The sequence below is a fragment of the Arvicola amphibius genome, chromosome 10, assembly GCF_903992535.2.
Source record: "Arvicola amphibius chromosome 10, mArvAmp1.2, whole genome shotgun sequence".
NCBI lineage: Eukaryota > Metazoa > Chordata > Mammalia > Rodentia > Cricetidae > Arvicola > Arvicola amphibius.
The window spans coordinates 119,570,126-119,590,501 of NC_052056.1; positions in this window are offsets into that span (position 1 = coordinate 119,570,126).

Here is a 20,376-nt window from a genome sequence, read left to right on the forward strand (position 1 = left end):
CTCCCAAATTTCCCTATGCCATCTTTACAACCCCATCACACACACATACACACACACACACACACACACACACACACACACAGAGAGAGAGAGAGAGAGAGAGAGAGAGAGAGAGAGAGAGAGAGAGAGAGAGAGAGCCTACTGTCTTATTTCCTTCCTACCAGCCTTCCCTGGAATACGCTCAAGAACCTTGGAGAACTAATTCCCTATGGCCCTTGGGAAGCACCCCAGGAGCAGCCAGGGACAGTGACCCTGTACCACCCAACCTCCCTCAGATGCTTCCTAGCAATATATGGGGGCCCGTGGCTTTAAAAGACAAGTGAATGCAGAGACACCTCCTGACCGTTCTGCCTGGCAGGAGGAGATACTGGAGTGACTTCCTCCTCAGGTCACTCTCCATAGAAACTTCCATTTCCACTCGATCTGACCAGATGGCCTGAGGGAGGCTTGGTCAATGCTGGCCTCCTGCTGGAAGGAGCACCTTGATACAACCCACCCTGAACTCCTTCTGCAGAGCCACCCCACCTTGGGCTCCCTAGGCCTGTGACCCTCAGACCTCCAGGGGACATTGGCAGACCTTATGTAGTCATGGGTGACCATGGATGGCACCAGCAGTGACTTTGTCGTCTCTCTTTCCTCAAAGCAGGGAGTGGAACCCAGGCGTATACCAGGCAAATGCTCTACCACTGAGCTACCTCCCGAGCCCGACATCAGGACTGGTTTGGGGTTTTGTTTATTTGTTTGTTTGCTTACTTGTTTGGGGGGGGGTCTTTGTGGGGAGTTTTGGTTTGGTTCGGTTTGTTTGGTTTTTTTGTTGTTGTTTGTTTTTCAAGACAGGATCTTGAAAAGCTTTTGCACCCCAGTAAGCCTCTCCACTGACCCAATGCAACAATCCAAATCAGACCAAATCAAACCGAATTAGAAAAAGCCTAGGCTTGATGTATAAAATGCTCCCAGGTGATTTTTCAGGTCCCCAGAGAGGAGCCAGGAAAGGAAGACTGGAAAACCATGCATTTGTTTTCTGGGGGCAGTTTAAGAACCCTGTGGGCGTGGTCTTTAGCATCTCTGGGGGAGGGGTCATCATTTGGAAGGCTTTGTGAGATGCAACACGGTTTGGAGAGAGATGGGGGAGGGGACTTGGGGTGGAGCTACCACCAGAACAGATATCTGTGTAACCTTGGCTGTCTGTCCTGGAACTCACTTTGTAGACCAGGCTGGGCCCAAACTCAGAGATCCTCTTGCCTCTGCCCCAAAAGTGCTGGGATTAAAGGTTTGTGCCGCCACCACTGGGGGGGGGGGGGAGGGTGTTTGTTTGTTTGTCTGTTTAGCTTTCAAAACTGAAAGATGTTTGAAAAAGATTACTGAATGGTTGGCCTTCAGTCCATTAACAAAGATCTTTTGTGTGAATGAAAACACATTTGCATTCTAGAGTTCCTTCTTGGGTCCACTTGCTCTGTGATCCTAGGCTTGCCCTCTTTGAACTTCCCTATATGCCCAAAATGCCCAAAATGAGATTGAGCATGGCTCTGCCTTTCAGGGTGCATCTGAGTCCCAGTTAGTGGCCGGTCATTAATGTGACTGACAAAACCCCTTCCATGCACCTCTAGAAACATGAAGAGAGCTCTCGCCCACTGGGCCTGGCTTTGTGTTACCTAAGATGCTCTGTCATGGATCAAGGAGCTCTTAGCTCAACCTAAAACAGCCAGACACACAGGGAGCTGCGTCAGAAGGATGGCAAATTCTAGGCCAGCCTGGGCTACACAGAGAGACTCTGTCGTGGAAAAATAAAACAGACATGTAGAGGGGCATGAACACAGACAGACATACGCAAAGACAGATGCCATCAAGCACACACATATGAAGACACACAAAGGCCACAGGATTGCACACATGGGCACACCACAGATATGTGCATATAGAAGTACATGCACTGCCACACATACTCAGCGCTGAGCTGTCTGATCTCAGAGGCAGCTCCAGCCTCCCACTTCATCCCAAGGCCAGTGTTTACTTGAAGTCTCCACAGGTCACTCCTCAGCTCTCAAGAATCCTGCGCCCTGCCCTGCTCCCCCAGACCCTGTCCATTCTCCGCTCACAACACCAGGTCTCCAGCCACAGGGCCTTCAGCAACTACCCCACCCCCATCCAGCGAGTCCCCACCCCTATCCCAGTCTTGTCTCTGCCCTGTCCCTGGGCCTCCAGGGATTGATGTACCCACTTCATACAAGACAGGTAGAATCAACCCTTCATTCAAAATTCGCTTGCGAGCTGGGAGGTGGCTCAGTGGGCAGTCATATGAGTCTGAGGACCAGATCTCAAGCACCTGCATGAAAGGTACCTATAACCCCAGGACTTGGGAGATGGGGACAGAGGATCCCCAAGGAACCTGGATGGATTAGACTAGTTGAATTAGCAAGCTCTGGGTTTGGGAAGAGACCCTGACTCTGTAGATAAAATGGAATAAGATAGAGGAAGACCCCGCCACAGGCCCCCGCCACGCCTTGCAAAAGGCAAACATTTAAAGCAAGGCTCGGGGAGAAAAGGGACTGTATCCATACAGCTTCATCACACGCTGTTTTAATTGCTCTGGTTCATTAGTTATTGCTGCTAAGTTCTTGCCGTGCCTCATTTACAAAGTAAACCTTCCCCTGGCATATGTACATGTATGTGTTGCCCGGCTCTTCCTGGGGAGATGAGAACAAATGTCTGTTCACCCTAAACAGAGTACTAATAACAGACTAGATGAAAGACTCCACCCAAGCCTAAGCCAGTGAACCAGTGAGATTACTGTGGTCCCTACGGGAGCGTGGGGGAGTCAAAGGCAGCCTCATTTCCAGGAGCCCAGCCCAGCGTTTCTGGGGCTCCCAGCCCCAACTGCAAGCAGCTGCACTCAAGAGTCTCCCCTCCCTGGCTGCTGTCACTGCTTATAGGACCCCGCAGAAGGGCTGGATCTTGTAACTTTGGGGGAGTTTTGTGAGCCTCCCCACTTCCATATACAGCAGGGTGTGTGGGGAAAAGAACACGACACAGGGGAAGCCTTGCTGCTGCGCCTAGAGCCCAGCACGCAGCAGGTGTTCAGCTAGTGTCTACTATTCCATCACCCATCCGCAGGTGCTCAGGAACCAGTAGTCTGGCTGGGTCACAGTTAGGATGCCCTGTAGGCACAGTGAGGCATGGCTTGTATAGCCACAGTGATGGGGAAGCTCATGCCGGTTATCAACAGAACCCTGTTCATCATGGCTCTGTGTCGGCCTCTCCATTACCTTCCACCCAAACATCCTTGTGCACCTCAGGCGTCCTCCGAACAGACCTAATCCCTGCATCAAAACATCAAACCCTTCAACTCTTCTGGCATTCCATCCTGCTCTGGATTGGCCCACAACTGCCTGTCACTCAGCTCTGGGGTATCTGAGGCCCTCTTCTGGCCTCCAGGGGTGCCTGCACTCATGTGCACATACCCACACACAGGTGCACACACACATGATTAAAAATAATGGCTTTTAAAAGGATTTTCACAGATGTGGTCTCATTCCGTGCTGACCAGCTCTGGTTTTCTCTCCACAGCATTTCGCAGTGATTTGAAATTCCTTTCAGAAGAGTCTTTAAGCAACTCTAGGCAAAGCTGTCTGCAGTAACACCTCCATTCCTGGGACAATACTGGTGCAGCATGTCGGGCCTGCTCCCCAGGGTGGTCTGGCTCCTGGGAAGAAAAGTCAACCTGCATGCACCTTCCTCTAGGTCCATCTGGATGGTCCCTAATCTGATAGGGCCATGTTGACCATGAACCTTAGACCAGCTCCGTTGAACTTGCACCCAGCTCTTCAACAGACAGGCTAGGAATCATCAGTTTGAGCATGGAGGCCAGCTGCGTGGTTGGCAGACATGGGGACCCACTCAAGGCTGGGTGAGTCTCAGCATCTCTGACCACATAGGAGCTGTCCAGGCAGATGTCCACAACACTCCACACTGCAAAATGGCTCTCCCTGTGCCCTGGAATGGGTCAGCTTTGAAGGTCAAACCACCACCCTTCTGTCATCAGGGAGTGCTCACGGCTCCCTCCACAGGTAGACCCTGGAGTGCTAACAGGAGACTCAGAGACCGGCCTGTCTTCACCACCACCACCCAGCCCAGCTTCTAGTGCTTTCTACCAAGTCTTCATGAAGTGAGTCTCTACTTCACCAAAATGCCCAGAGAAACAACTGGAGTAAGAACGTGGTGGGGAGGACGGAAGGGCAGCTGCCAACTTCCTCCACCTCGTTCCAGGGATCCCCACCAGCCACACCCACTGGAGGGCATAGAGAGAGCCCAGTCCTGCAGTGCTAACCCATGACCAGTGTGAACCTGGAGAGCCAGGCATCCGTGTCAAGTAGAGGACTCCAGGCAACTTCATCTTGAGATCTGGTGTTTCTGAGCCTTTGAACTGTGTCCACTGTGGTCTCTGCCTCCTAAGTCAAGGCCGAATCTTCTAGAACAGCACAGCCCAAAACTAACCCTAGGCACTAAAGAATGGGTACCACATACCTCCATTCCTGCTAAAGTTAGGAAATGCAGTACTGGCTTCGTAGAGACAGAAGGTAGATCCAGGAGTGGGGTGCAGAGGAGGAGAGAGAGCGCAGCTCTCCAAGCAAGCATTGGTGATCTTATGGCTCAAAACTCATAGAGTCATAGCCCTCAGACACACACAATATATTACACATCCATGAGCCTCAACAAACCCAGGCCAAAACTCCAGCTTCCCCCAGCACGTCCAGTGCCTCCTAGAAACACCCATACCCCTGGCCGTCAGCAGCCTGCATTTATTCATTCACCCTCTCACAGCCCGCTGGCATTCACCCATGCACTCATTCATCCCTTGCCTACTGCATTCATTCCTTCTTGTTTACCTTCTTTCACTGACCTATGCTTGGAATAGTAATCGATTCATTTATTCCAACTTCATCCATTCTATGCTTGCACTTAATTCCTCCGTTCGTTCATTCCTCATTTGAAGTCATTCATTCATTCATTCATCCCTTAGCCTGTCCATCCATTCAGCCTCTGCTCACATTCATTCGGGCTTCTCTCGTTCATTCCTGGGATAAGAGAGGCGCGGACAACTCCTGGAAACCAGGTAGGGTAGACAGGAGTACGGACTATGCCCAGAGGTGTCCGAGGTGAAAACACAGGAGACTCTATGGGGAGGAAGAGTGAAGGAAACAGGAAAGACTTGCAGCAGCAGAGACAGCTTGCACTCAGCACACATCTGCCTGGGGGGAGGGGAGGAGGGAGGCGGGAGCTGGGGTAGGAGAGGACAAGTTTGGGTGGCAGTAAGCACAGGACCAGGTTCGCCAGGTTGACTCTGGCTTAGGTGTGAAGGACAAACAGGGAAGAAAGGATGGAAGCAGAAGCCGGCAAGGGACGGCTTTGGCTTGAGCCACACGGTCCAGCTGGACATGGCCAGAGGTGGGAAAGTCGGTGAGGGGAGCAGAGCCCACAGATTGGGAGTGAATTTGAGGGGCAGGGTGAAGGCTGGAAGCAGCCAGCAAGGATTTGGTTTGTGGCCAGGTCTGTAAAAGCAGGTGTAAGGATGGGAAGAAGGACTCCATCAGGATCAGCTAGTGTGCTTGAGACCCTGGGATCTGCTGAAGAGCAATTGGGTAGATGATTGACAGATTGACAATGACCTCCGGTTCCCACAGCCGCTCACCCCACGTTGAGGCCCCTGAGATGAGGACAGCGTAGGGTCACCCACAAGGCTCTTTGGAGGTGCTCTGTCCCCGAAGACTCTTACTTATGTCGGGAGCTGGATTCTTGCTATGGAGCCTTAGAAAGGCAGGTGGGAGTCTCGCAGGGAAAGGCATAGGGGAGTCCTGTGGGACTGGGGGTCAGTTCTCAGAGGCTGGAAAGTTCGTCCTGGGCTCTCTCCCTCTCTCTCCTGCTGCTGAGCCCAATGCCTGAAGCCTTGTCAGGAGTGGCTGATGTCAGTGGTAGGCCTCAGAAGCTCCAGAAGTTTCAGATAAAATTATTTTTATTAAAATAAAATCTTCTCCGTATAGATTTCCCAGGCTTTGTTATGTTGCTGTTGCACAGAAATCAAGGGTATAACTCAAAGGTCCAGCACTTAGCTAGTACCCACAAGGCCCGAATTCCACCCCTAGCGAGCACACATGCAAGCGTGCATGCGGGGGAGGGAGGCAGGAATCCGAAGGAGAGAGGATGAGACCAAAGCACACAGCAATCTACAATCAAGTCTGACCTATTTTCTCTCCTAACAGATGTTTGTTGACTGACCCACTGCTGAGTTCTTTCTCTGAGTTTGCCCAGTTACAAAGAGCGTCTACGTGTCCCATGGCTCAGGCCTCCACAGTACCTGGGGCAGTCAGCTCTCACGCATTCTCCAGGAAGATCTGGTCAATGTAAGTGCACTGAAGACAATTCCCAACTCACAGATGGAGGAGAACAGAGAACATCATCCACTCTCCCAAGGCCACACAGTAAACCTAGAAGCAGAAATCAGGCCTCTGATGTGGGCGTCTTTCTTTACCATATTCTCCAACCTTCTCCACCTGCCTCCGAGGACAAATATAGTCTCTAATTAGAAAAACCAGGCAAAGCAGAGGAGGGTGAAGGGACTTGCCCACGGTCTCAGATGAAGGAAGTTGTGGTCCTGCGCCTTTTCACCGATGCGCAATCCCCTCCATTCCCCCAGCAGCAGCTGCCCCTAGCCTCCAAGGACAAACCCCCCTTCTCTCCAGCAAGCAGCTCCTCTTTTCCTGGCTCCTTGTATAATCTCCCTCTTCCAAACCTCCAGGGCAGGAACAGGGTCTGATTGGTCCTTCCTCTGCGCTTCCCCAAGTGCCTTGGGACTCAACAAATATCTGCTGACCCATTTGAATTTTTGGCGAAGCTGGGAAGAAAGCTTCGAAGTGGGGGAGATGGAGGTGACGGCTGAGTAATGCCAGGGCCCACAGGAAAGCCCCCACCACCAAGAAACCGGTCCTCCTGTCAGGAGAGGAACAGCCAACCTTCCCACAGTCTAGAAAGGACAAGGCCCTCCAGAGCAGAGGACCAGTTCAAAGCAGCCACATGGGTCTAAGGCTGAGGGTTCACTGTCTCTACGGTCCAGAGTCAAGCCCAGACAGGTGAAGTGAGTTCCTTCAGCCCACACAGCAAGGGACCAGTGGAGTAAGGCAGCCTGAGGTCATCAGAACCATTTCATCAAGAGGTTTCAGCAAGTTTACTGTGGGAAAGGGCAGGACGTCATCTTTTTTAGTAATTGTTATTTGAATTGTACAGGTTCATAAGAGTTATTGTGAACTGGGCGGTGGTGGCACACGCCTTTAATCCCAGCACTCGGGAGACAAAGGCAGGTGGGTTCAAGGCCAGCCTGTGAGTTCTAGGACAGGATCCAAATATACACAGAGAAACCCTGTCTCGAAAAGAAGGAGGAGAAGGAGGAGGAGGAGGAGGAGGAGAAGAAGAAGAAGAAGAAGAAGAAGAAGAAGAAGAAGAAGAAGAAGAAGAAGAAGAAGAAGAAGAAGAAGAAGAAGAAGAAGAGAAGAGAAAAAGAAAGAAAAAAGAAAAGAAAGTCAACATGATAAATCAGTTCATAGACACTACATAATGAGAAAAATCAGGGCAGATGACATTTCTATATCTTTAGTTTCTTCAGTTTTATCATTAGTGGTCTGTGCATGTCTGTGCATACGCACACACCATAACAAGTACGTAAAGGTTAGAGGACAAGTCTCAGAGATCCGGTCTCTCCTCCATTTTGTGGGTCCTGGGGATTGAACTTGGGTTATCACTTTTGGTGGCAAGCACCTTCACTCGCTGAGCTATCTCCCAGGCCCTTTTGTTTTTTTAAGTTTTATTTATTATTTATTTATTTATGAATTACGTACATTGGAGTTTTGCCTGCCTGTATCTCTGTATGAGAGTCTCAGCTGCCCCGGAACTGGAGTTACAGACAGCTGTGAGCTGCTATGTGGGCGCTGGGAATTGAACCCTGGCCCCTTGGAAGAGCAGCCAGTGCTCTTAGCCACTGAGCCATCTCTCCAAACCCCATTTCTTTTCTTTTTAACCTGGCAACTTTGGAGATTAGGAACCTAGACCTGGTGAGGCTGTCTTTAAAAACATCTTGGGTCTCTTCCTGAACACACTAATGATCAGCATGCAGTTCTCAGCCTGACCAGGAGCCAGGAGAACCTACCAGCTGAGTAGGCTCAGGGCTGGCCAGAGACTGAAGGTCTTCCAGTCCAGTCCTTGGCTACCATAAGCATCCCCTACCCAGGGGACTTTAGACGAGGACACAGCAGATGAACTACTCTGGAGGTTGTAGGAAAGAGGCCCCCTCAGAATAAGGACTAGGGTGCACGGGACCCGTGTGGGATCTTAGGGGATCCTGGTGTTTCCTAGTGACTCAGGCTTGTTCTATTGGGGGTCAAAGAAGGCTCTGCCATCCTTAAAGGAGGCTCCATCCTCTATGCTCTATGTCCCCTCAAGATGTCCTCTGACTTCCAAACATACACCATGGCAACCATGATAGGTGCCTCTCTCTCTCTCTCTCTCTCTCTCTCTCTCTCTCTCTCTCTCTCTCTCTCTCTCTCTCTCCCTCTCTCTCTCTCTCTCCTCATTTTAAGATTTATTTATTTTTTTAATGTGAGTGTGTGGGCTCATGTTTTTGCAGTTACGAGCTACCACGTGTGTGCTGGGAACTGAACCTGGGTCTGTAAGAGCAAGTGCTCTTAGTCTCTGGGCCATCTCTCCAACCAACCCCTTTCTATGCTGGGCATGGAGGCTTGGGAAATGGCTCGGTGATTAACAGTATTCGTTTCTCTGGCAGAGGACCCGGGTTTAGTTCCCAGCATGCACATGGTAGCTCACAATCATCTGTTACTCCAGTTTCAGGGAATCCAGTGCCCTCTTCTGGCCTCCTTGGCCACTAGGCACACACATGGTACACACCCATACAACAGGCTCATGCACACAAAATAAAATAAATAAATAAACAAATATGAAAAATGTATCTTTTTAAAAAGTCAGTTTTGGTGGTGTATGTCTTTAAATCCAGCACTCAGGAGACAGAAACAGGAGGATCTCTGTGAGTTCAAGGCCAGCCTGGACTTACACATGAGACCCTGCCTCAAAATAAAATTTTTTTTTAAAATAACAAAATAAAAACAGAGTGACATATGGAGATTGTTTCAAAGATAAAAGAGAGTCTCACAAGCCTTTGCCAACAGGAACTTCCCCTAGAAAATCTCTTGGGCCCTACTCCTAAAGGTCTCCTCTCTCTTCAAGAAGGGGCTCCCAATTGGTTCCCAGGAGAGTGGGGGAGCAGGACAGCGACCCTGACCTCTACCCTCAGTAGCTAGGCCTTCAGTGCCCTGTCGTGGGTGATGGACACTGGGACTCGGCCCAGTCCAGGGATCTAGGGGCCATCGCTCCTCACACCGAAGGACCATCCTCCATGGTTTGTATTCCTCAGGGTTTGATCCCAGTGCAGAAATCATTAGTGTGTCTTCTCCTTACAGACAAGACACTGATTTCAGATGCCCATTATCATTTATCCAAACTTCCCTCTTGTCATTGTCACTAAGGGGATACTCACCTGGTGCCAGGCTCTGTGGGGAGCATCCTCCCTCCAGGAAGAGCAGAGGGGAGGAATAAGGAAACAGGGAAGGTTAGGGCTGGTGGAGTGAGAGAAGTCCAGACCTCTTCCTCTTCTGATACTCACAGTGACATAGAAAACTGGGGTTGAAGCCAGGAGGTGGAGGTGCACGCCTTTAATCCCAGCAGAGGCAGGTGGATCACTGCGAGTTAGAGGCCAGCCTGGTCTACAGAGCAATTCCAGGACAGACAGGGCCACTCAGAGAAATCTTGTCGTAAAAAAAGAAAGAAGGAAGGAAGAACAAACTGGGTTATGGCTCAGTGGCAGAACATTTGCCCACCGTGTGCAAAAATGTGGAACTGATTCCTGATTCCAGCACTGCCAGAAAAACAAAATAATAACAACAGAAAATAATGAGGCCTGAGCACGTGGTTCTGTTGATGGAGAGCCTGCCTGGCGTCCACAAAGACTTGAGTCTGACGCCCAGAACTCCAGAAACAAGGCATGGTGGGATATGACTGCAATCCCAGCACTAGGGAGAGTGGAGGAAGATCAGATGTGTAAGGTAACCCTCCACTACACAGAAAGTTTGAAGACAGCCTGGACTATATGAGGCTCTACCTCACAAATAAATATAAAATAAAATAAAACCCTTGCTGGATACGGGGGCTCATGCAGCCTACAACTGGGGACGCCAAGGTAGGAGAATCACAACTTTGAAGCCAGCCTGGGTTACACAGTGGGACTGCATCTCAATGAAACAAACAACAACAAAACGGAAACTGAGTGAAAATTCATGTTGGTGTGTGGGTTCCCTGGGAGGCTCTCAGCAGTTGAGGTAAGGAAACCATGGCCATTCATAGCAACCTCCGCAGCCTCCAGAACAGTCCCTTGCACACAGTAGGTGCTTGTGACTTGCACGCATCTCATTGGCCTCCATAAACCACGCCCTCAGACCCAGCCCAGCCCACCTCATGGTTGGAGCCCTGGTTTGTTCTAGACCGGGTTTGTTCTAGACCTGTTCTAGACCTGGTTTGTTCTAGACATGATCTAGACCTGGTTTGTTCTAGGCCTGATCTAGACCTGGTTTGTTCTAGACCATCACCATGGTTTGTTCTAGACCAAGAAACAACAGACGAGGAATGGAGACACATCCTTGTAGAGCATTTTTATTACATTTTAAGAAGGTCCCCTGCAGAGTGACAATGGCTACCTCGAGCCAAAGGAAACCCCTGGGTAGAACTCAGTGCAAAGCTTTGGGTCCAAGCAAGCCTTAATGATGTCATGCACATAGCTCATAAGGAATGTTCTAGAAACCAAACAGCCTTTCTTCCCTTTTCTCTCTTCCAGGCCCGACAGAGTGAACTCAAGTTTGCCTGTTCCACTTCTCTTTGTGGAAGAGAAGGCAGCTCCTGAGCAGGCAGACCCAGAAACTCCAAGAACTGAATGAGGAGGTTACTCAGTTAGAAATGTGCTTGATGTAGAAGCCTGAGGACCTGAGTTGTATTCCCAACACTCATGCAAGTAAACAAACAAACAAACAAGTAAATAAATCATTCAAGGCAGTGGTTTGCGTCCCAGCAGATACGGATATGGGCGGGTTCCTCGTGATTTCTGACCAGCCGGTCTAGTAGAATCAGTGAGCTCCAGCTTCAGTGAGAGATCCTGTCTCAAGAGATAAATAGAATGTGACTGAGGAAGATGCCCAACAGTGATCCTTGGCCTCCACACATATACACGTAGACCCACACATGTGTGCATACACACCCCAACACAGAACACACAATTCCATCTGGCACGTGTTGCACCTTCCAGCGTCCCCACAGCATCTCCCCGGGGCTCCCACAACCCAGTGAGGCAGCCACAATTTCTATCCTATTGGATAGAGGAGGGGACAGATTCATTCCCATAGCCACCACTGAGCCTGCACCTTATCCCCAACAAATAAAAAGACACGGAGGAGCAAAGGAGACCACTAAACATGAGCATCTGTTTAACCCCCCTCCCCTGGTCCTCTGCCTCCCTTCTCCACTCTTACCCGAAGCTGTAGCACTATTGAAGCGTACCATAGTGCGTGGTGTCCCCTCTGCAAGGTAGATTGCTCCTGTCTCCATTCCACAGACGCAGAACCCAAGGTACAAAAAGCCTAAGTGATGCTCCTGTCTTAACACAGCATGGATTCCATGTCCTGAATTGGAGAGCATTCCCCTAAAGCATCTGATGGCACTGTTTTCCCAATTATCGCCCTTTACTTATATAAGCAAGAGAAGGCTTGAGACCCAATCATAACAAATTAAATAATAATAAAATAACCCCTAAGCCACGGATGCATGAATCTCCTCAGGGTTTGGTTCCCTATCTAGTAAGCATGCTCTTAGGGCCTCAAAGAATCTATTCTGCTATCCTTTGCCCAAACTGGGATCCCAGCCAGCCAGCTGCTTCACCACGGGCACAAGGAAATGGACAACATATCTGCCAGTCCCTTCTCAGATCTACCCATCCATAACCACCCATTTTCTGAAGCTCTCGCCCCATATATCTGTGCATTTGTTCATTATACATCCAGTCAACAAATATGTATTGAACAGCTGTGTTCCAGGTACTGAGTCAAGCATGGGAAATTCAACCGTGAACAAGACAAACAGCATCTCCCCAGCCTCGTGGAACTGATATTATAAGGACGACAGACATTATGCAGCTAAATCCAGCAGGAGTATAATTACATATATTGATAAAGGCAACAAAGAGAATAGGCAGGGTAGAAAGTGACTGGGGCTGGATCCGTTCTAATAAACTGATCAGGGAAGACAGGCTGGAAGAATTGACAGTTGAGCTGAATGACAAAGGCAGGGCCAACCCTGCAAGGATTGGAAGGCAGAAAGGCCAGCCAAGTGCGAAGGTCCTGAGGTGAGAAAACTAGGCTGTGTGAGACGCAGCAGGGGAGCCGATGTGGATGGTGCAGACGCAGGAAGGGGGGGCGTGTTAGGAGTGAGAGCTAGGCGCCCTCACAAAAGACCCTGCACAGCAGGGCGAGAAGTATGGATTTTATTCTACACGCACTGAGGCCTTGTTGGAGGGTCAGAGGCGGAATGACAAGCCTTAATGTATGGTTCTAAAATATAACCTCAGCCATCGTATAGAGAACAGATGGGGGTGGAGCTAGGAGACCCTGGACTCTGGTTAGAAGGCTACTACCATAGAACAGGTTAGGTGGTGGGGGTGGCTGGAACCAGTCTGACAACACCAGGGAGGGAAATGATTGGGAGATGGTTTGGGGGCACAGTGAGCCCAACTTGCTGATACACTGGAGTCAATGCAGGACAGAGGGGGAAGGATTAAAGAGGATTCCAAGCTGGAGATCTGAGAGACAATTCCTACGAACTTGGTTCCCAACCTGTGAAACTCCCTCCCAACTCTGGCAGAGGGATGTGGCATGCTTCTTGTTCCAAAGTTAGTACTTAGTTACACCCACTTCAGAAGTCCACACCACAGGCCACAGTGGTCCAAGAAGACAAAAGGTCCCTGCTAATGAAGAAATAGTATCATAACCACTAGGTGAGGTCCCCAGGAAAACACAGTTCCTCAGAGCATGTTCAGGAGCAAGGTTACAATTACAGACCTTGGTTGTGTAACAGCAGCATCCGTCAGCATCTCCGAGACTAGACTTTTTTGTGTGTTACACAGGGACATGATCAACATCCACAGTTCTTCAACTACAGCAAAGACCGGGAAATCACACACACACACACACACACACACACACACACACACACTACACAGACTCTCAAGGTCAGGGCACCCGTCCTGACACAAGGTTGTATGTTCTGTGAGGTTGAAGGTATATAGTCTAAAAGCATGTCCACATTGGTCTTAATGAAAAGCCTACAAAGGTAGGAGGAAGAAGATAACAACCAAAGTCTAGAAGGGTCTAGAAGAATTTAAGTGCCCTTTGTCCCAAGCTCCAATGCAGTTTTTATTGCGAACTGTTCTACTTTGAGAGTTCTGATTCTTCTAAACCCCACTTGCTGTGAGGTGAACCCATAAACTTGACTGACACCCTGCAATAGGGAGGCTTTGAAGGTACTGAGGAGACCAGATGAAGAGATAAGCACCAGGGCTCCCAGGGGGGTGATGTCTCCCTGAGACAACAGAAGGCAGTATTCAGATCCTATGCACTAACAGAGGTGCTCAATCCTAAGGACAAGAATATGTTGGGGTGGGTGGGGCATACGCCTCCCCTCCACAAATTCACTCAGACATGTTGCCACAAACAGAGAACTAGCTGCCTAGTCATATGCTGCGCCAGATACCTAAGTGACACCTGGAGCATTAAGAAAAGGAAGCACTGGTTAACCCTTTTGTGCCCAACTTTTCCATAAGACTGGTCTTCTTAATAACTCTGAAGAGGGGACCTGGATAGATGGAGAGATGGGTCAGTGGCTAAGAGCACTGGCTGCTTTTTCAGAGGACCCAGGTTCGATTCCCAGCACCCACATGGCAGCTCACACCTATCAGACTGTAAGTCCAGTTCCAGGGCTTCTGACACCCTCACACAGACATACATACAGGCAAAACACCAATGAATATAAAGATAGATAGATAGATAGATAGATAGATAGATAGATAGATAGATAGATGATAGATGATTGATAGATAGATGATGATGATGATAGATAGATAGATAGATAGATGATAGATAGATAGATAGATAGATAGATAGATAGATAGATAGATAGATAGATGCATACATACAGAGAGAGAGAGAGAAAGAGAGAGAGAGAGAGACCCTGAAGAGGGTTTCCACAGTAGACCTCTTCATGCCTGCAATGGTTAAGTTGGCTTACTCTCCCTCCCCCACCCCAGCTTCTGCCCTCACAAACCCTACTCCTTCACAGGGCAGGTGCCTGGGTCTGTACACCTTCACACACCTCTGTAGCCACAAAGATAAAGTGTTCCCAGAACTTGAGAGATGGCTCAGAGGTTAAGAGCACTGGCTGCTCTTCTAAAGGACCTAGGTTCAATTCTCAGCATCCACAAGGCAGCTCACAACTGCTCATAACTACAGTTCTAGGGGATCTGGCACCCTCACAAGCCATACACGTAGGCAAAACAGCAATGGACATAAAATAAGAATAAAATAAAATTTTTTTAAAAAGATAAAGTGTTTCCAAAATTAACATTTTTGAAGGTAAACCCTGTGCTTCTTTCTCCCTCAGAATAAACTTGACGGCAAACTCCCAGTATTCGTTGTGTTCGCGTTTTATTGATTTAAATATACACCTCCGCTTCTTTGGGAAGGTGGAAACAGCAACTTGGAACTATTGTGAGTGTAATTAAAAGAAACCTTTCTTATGTCCTCCATTTGGGGTGAGAGGAAGAATTGCTTTTAATCAGCCGTTTTTCTTTCAAGATAAATAGATAGATAGATACATAGATAGATAGATAGATAGATAGATAGATAGATAGATAAATAGATACATAGATAGATACATAGATACATAGATAGATACATAGATACATAGATAGATACATAGATACATAGATAGATAGATGATAGATAGATAGATAGATGATAGATACATAGATAGATACATAGATAGATACATAGATACATAGATAGATGATAGATAGATAGATAGATAGATAGATAGATAGATAGATAGATAGATAGAAAGATACGTAGATACGTAGATACGTAGATACATAGATACATAGATCTACAAATAGTGAAATGAATGCGGAGAGGGGGGAGCAAGAGTCAGAGCAAAGATGGGATTAGAAGACAGAAGGCTCTGAGCGCCCTTCTACGCGCGGCTTCAGGACCGCGGACAGCTCCTGTCTTTGTCTACTTCCCAACTCCCAGGCCCGTTCAGAGCCTGGCTGCCACCGCTGGCACACCCCTGCCTTGCCGACAGACCTGCCAGGGAGACAAAGAGAGAAAGAGAGGGAGAAAGGGAGGGGATGAGGGGGCTAGCGAGCTAAGGGCTTTCCAGTCTTCCCGCGTCCTCCGTATTTGATGCTGGTCCCATCCACAGCATCAGGGGAACTGGGTTTTAACTTGGTTTCCCGCGCAATCTACAATCTCGTTTCTAACTACAAAATGATTCAGGGAGGGCAGTAGAGGGTTCAGCTTGGGTTTGAAATCCGTTGTACTGTCGGATTTCATGAGAGCCCTTGTCTGAGAGCCCCAGCTTCCCTCGACCTGTCTCTAGACAATGCCTAGACTTTTAAAAGAAAATAAATACAAAAATACAAAAAAAAAAGATAAGCATGAGACACACACATACAGGAAAGGGGGCAGGATGATTTCCGAAATTTGGTAGGTGGGTGTTTACCAGATTAGGATGCCCAGACTAGTTGCAATGTCAAATCCAGGGATGGGAAAACCAAATGCAAAGAAACCAGTAAGAAAGTCTCCCACACACGCATGCCACACACCTCCATGAAAAAAGAAAAATTCGATCCAAGCGTCTCACGATGAATACCAACCCGTTCTCTCTCCCTTCATCAGGAAAAGGGTCTAGTTCCGAGTTCAACAAGGGCACCCACTAAGCCTGCTCAAAATATTTTTCCTCCGGTCTTTTCACATGACCCACGATAAAAAAAAAAATGGGATTTCTCCTCAAGTCAGCTCAGCCACAAACCTAGATGTTCGGGGTCGAGAAAGGGATGGGGAATGCGAACAGTGTGGAGCCTCGTCTATGGTCCGCCACTCTCGGGCATCAACACAGCCGAGCAAACGCACCCTCTAGCCCCAGGTCAACAGAGTTCCTTGCACCTGCCAAGTTTTGCAGAAGTAGGCCAGCCAGCTACAATTTTAATCTCCCATATTCCTTCCCAGGTGGAAGCCTTAGGGCAGACAGAGATTGGGAAAGAAACCTGCAAAAAAGAAGGTCCCAAAAGGCCATCTGAGAACAAGTTGGGGGAAGGGGATTCTCTGCCAACCCCCAGAGCTTGAGCTACCTATTTTGGCGGGGGTGGGGGATGGGGCATGGAGAATGCCCCAGCCCAGAGACCCCGAGTCGCTACCTACTGGTCTGTGATCGCCTCTAAAATAAAATACCTCACTCCCGACCCTCAAAAAAATTTGCATTTTTTTCTCTGCCCTCCTCCCTGTCCCATCCTACCCTGGGAAAGGCCGCGGAGCCCCGCTGAGCAGTTCCCCGGAGTTTTGGAACCAGAGCTGTCCCCCGCTGGGGTCCCCGTCGAGCACAGGGCGCTCAGCAGGGTAAACGTACCGCCTTTGGAGGCCGGAGCTGGGGTCGCCTCCCCGCCCCCTTTCCCCTCTCTAGAGGGTGGAAGCGGGTCTGCCTCCCCCAGCTCGCCTTGCGGCTTGGGGTTCAGCGCGCCGCTGTGTAAACCGCGGCTTTCCGAGGCGGATCTCCCTTTTAACACCTTCTAAACAAGGGCTAATGAGGCCACTGCATTACTCTATCAACACACAATCATTAGCAACTGAGAAATACACACACGCGTGCGCGCGCAAGCACACACACACACACACACCCTCACAGCACCATGAGCTGCCAAAGTCGGGCCAATTCTAAAGCAACCCAGATTAGGCTAACAAAAAGAAGGTGGGGAGTGGAGGGAGTGGAGGGGTGGGAAGAGGGAGTGGGAGAAAAGGGGAGGGGGAGGAGAGAGAGAGAGAGAGAGAGAGAGAGAGAGAGAGAGAGAGAGAGAGCTCAAAACAAACAGAAAGACTAAGCTAGGTCGAAGACAAAACTCAAAGTCATAGGTGGGCTGGGATTCTTCATTTGAAGGGGTATCCAAGGCAAACTGTCATCTCCGGACTTCAGAGAAGTCATTCCCGGGGCCCATTCAATGAATTCTGCTGGCTGCCGGGCCAGAGGAGTCCCAAATTACTTGGGGTTGGGCCCCACAGAGCAACATTTAGCCCGGTTCCCCAGTACAAGGATTCCCAATGAAGCTCAGCTCTCAACCCCGGCAGTACAGGGAAACCTGCAGCCTGGAATCCAACCACAATGCTAAGTGTGGGATTTTCTCCCTCTAAGCAAAAATGTCCGTTTTGCTTACAAGTTGTGGGGGCTTCATCTGATCTCTTCCAAGCCCTCTTCTTGCTCTAAAGAACCAACCCAGGCTCCCGGGAAACTGGAGCCTGAATTCTGCCCTAGGAAATTGACTTACAGCCCAAGGGTGAGCTGCTGCCTGCTGGTGGGGGGTCCCAACAGCCTAAAGGTGGGCTTCAGGAGTAAGGAGTGGGGCTCACTCTCTGCCCTACGTGCTTGGGGTCTCTGGATGGTGGGGTTAGGCATTATCAAAGTAGAACCCGACACCCCAGCTGACACCCTGCAGCTCCCTCCTGCGTCGCAGCCGTTAAAGCTCTGTCGGGCTCAGATATTGGACCTGCTGTCTTTCAGATCAAGCACTCCACTACGTCTTGGGAAACGGTCTTACTGGCATGTCTCCCAATATGGCTTATCTCCCAATACTCGCATAGCTCTCCCCACACCCCGAAAGGAAGAGAGGGAAGAGGGAAGAATGGAAGAGGGGGGTGAGGATGAAATAAACCCCAGGCGGTTTGTTAAACATCCCAGGTCCGGTTAAAAGCCGGTTAATTCCCGAGTGTTCGGAATTACAGGAGATCCCACAGCTCTGCAAAAATGCACTGGAAACCAAGTAGGCCACAGGGTTGCGTGAATAGGACTCACCCGCCTACCAGTTCTGTCTCCCGTGTTCCTCTTAGACCAGGACACTGTCCCTACTTGGACCTGGACTTGGGGCTCCATTGTGTGGGTCCTGCAGGGGCCCAGGAATCTATTTTATCCAACCCCATCCCACCGTATTTTTCTAGACCTGACCTTGAGCTCTGACCCACACCTATGGAGTCCACTCAGCTAGGTTTGGATGCCCGAGGTTCCTGAGTCCTGGGGCAGAGACGGGAGACCTCGTCTGCCGGGAGTACGAGGCGGGCGCTTCGCCCTGGCCTGGCCTCCACGCCCGCTCCTACCCCGAGCGGATGCCTCTGGGCGGCGGGCCGTGCCCGGCGGGATGCTGAGTGTCTGTGCGCGGGGCCGCCTATATTTACACCCAAAACAAAATAATTACACTCTTGTCGGAGGGAGAAAGCCAGTGATTAGGCGCAGGCTCTTTGCGGCAAAACAGTTTCTCAGTGGTACACCAGTATAATTTTTCACGGCTGGCTGAAATCAAAGAGGGGAAGTAATGAATCCGGAGAGCAATTTAAATTTACAATTTGTAACGCCGCCGCCGCCGCCGCGCAGACCCGGCCGAGAGCGCAGCTCCCAGGCGCTCGCTGCGTTTGTTTAATGTTAAAGCTTCGCTGGCTCTTGGTGGTGGTGCGGGGGGGGGGGGGGGGGGGATAAGGATGCGTGATGGGGAGGTAATGATCGAGGTCGGGAGAGAACTGGATGCTGCTACACCTGAGATGCTTCCGGAAGAAGAGGGTAAGGGGCAAACCTGGATTCCGCCCTTCCCCCTCCCCCGGCCAGCGCCGGGTCTCCAGCCTGCTCCTTGTCAAAAAACAGAAAAACAAAATGAAAACAAAACAAAACAAAACAAAACAAAAAACTAGCTAATCAGGCCATGGAGGGGGAGTAGGCGCTTAGGAAGACTTAGAAAGACTCCGGCCCTCTGAGTGGCCGGCCTCTTTCTCTCTTGACTGCTGAAGAATCTCCAAAGCACCGGGAGAGGAGCAGAGGTGCCGCGACCTATCTGAAATGTCCTGCTCAGTCGACGCAAAGAGGCACCTCCTTCCTCCACCGCTGTCCAGTGTCCCCAGCATGAGACGGGAGAAAGACACCCCCAAACGCCCAAGCTCCCCGGGCCTTGAAACTCCCACTCCAGCCGGGAGGTGTGCGTTTCTTCGCCAGTAATTAATTACCGAACTCAAGGGGGAATATGCAAGGAACATTTTACTAACTCTACAGGGCTTAAGTGATTGGAGACAGATTATTATCTTGTTTGTCTTTTGTCTGTTTCATTTATCCCAGCACCGTCTGTCGAGCTGTAATGTTGATACTCTTTACTCTAGAAGGGAGATTTTTTTATATAGTAAATTCCATCAACATCTTGTATAAGTGACATTGAGTCTCAGCGCATCACCCTGTTAAGACGCAAGCGTTTATTAGTTACATAGAGGAGAGAATTTCACTGCCGGCTGGCCATCTGTCAGTGCTGTTAGGGCGTGATAACGTATAAAATAGCTGGTCCGCTATTTTTCCGGGTGCTATAGTGGAGAGGAGGAAGCTACCATAGCTGCCAGGTTGGCATGGGGGGGGTGGGTTTCCATAAATAAGGCTGAGCTACATCAGTCCAGCGAGGCACCCAGGTAACTCTGAAGGGCGAGTACTAGCCTTTCAGCCCTTGTGGGGCTACCTTAAGCCCAACCAGCCCTCACTGGCTACAACCAATGGCTCAGTCCTAGGTGGCCCACCCACAGACAGGCCTGAGGACCCACTGAGGTAGCCTCTCTCTCTCTCTCTCCCTCCCTCCCTCCCACCCTCCTTCTCTCCTTTCTTCCCTCCCTCTCTCCCTCTCTCCCTCTCTCCCTCCCTCCCTCCCAATCTCCCTCCCAATCTCCCACCTTCCCTCCCTCCCTCCCTCCCTCCCTGGCCTGGCATTCAGTTCCTGGAGTGTGGCTGCACACTGGCATTCAGGAACATTCCGGGAGAAGTGAACTGATGGGTTCGCCCAAGAGTGGAGAATCAGACAGGGCTGGTTGGACAGAACCCTGACTTGGGAGGGGTCTGACACCTAGATTCCTCATTGTGACTTGAGGGTGTGGGTGGCCACAATGGGGG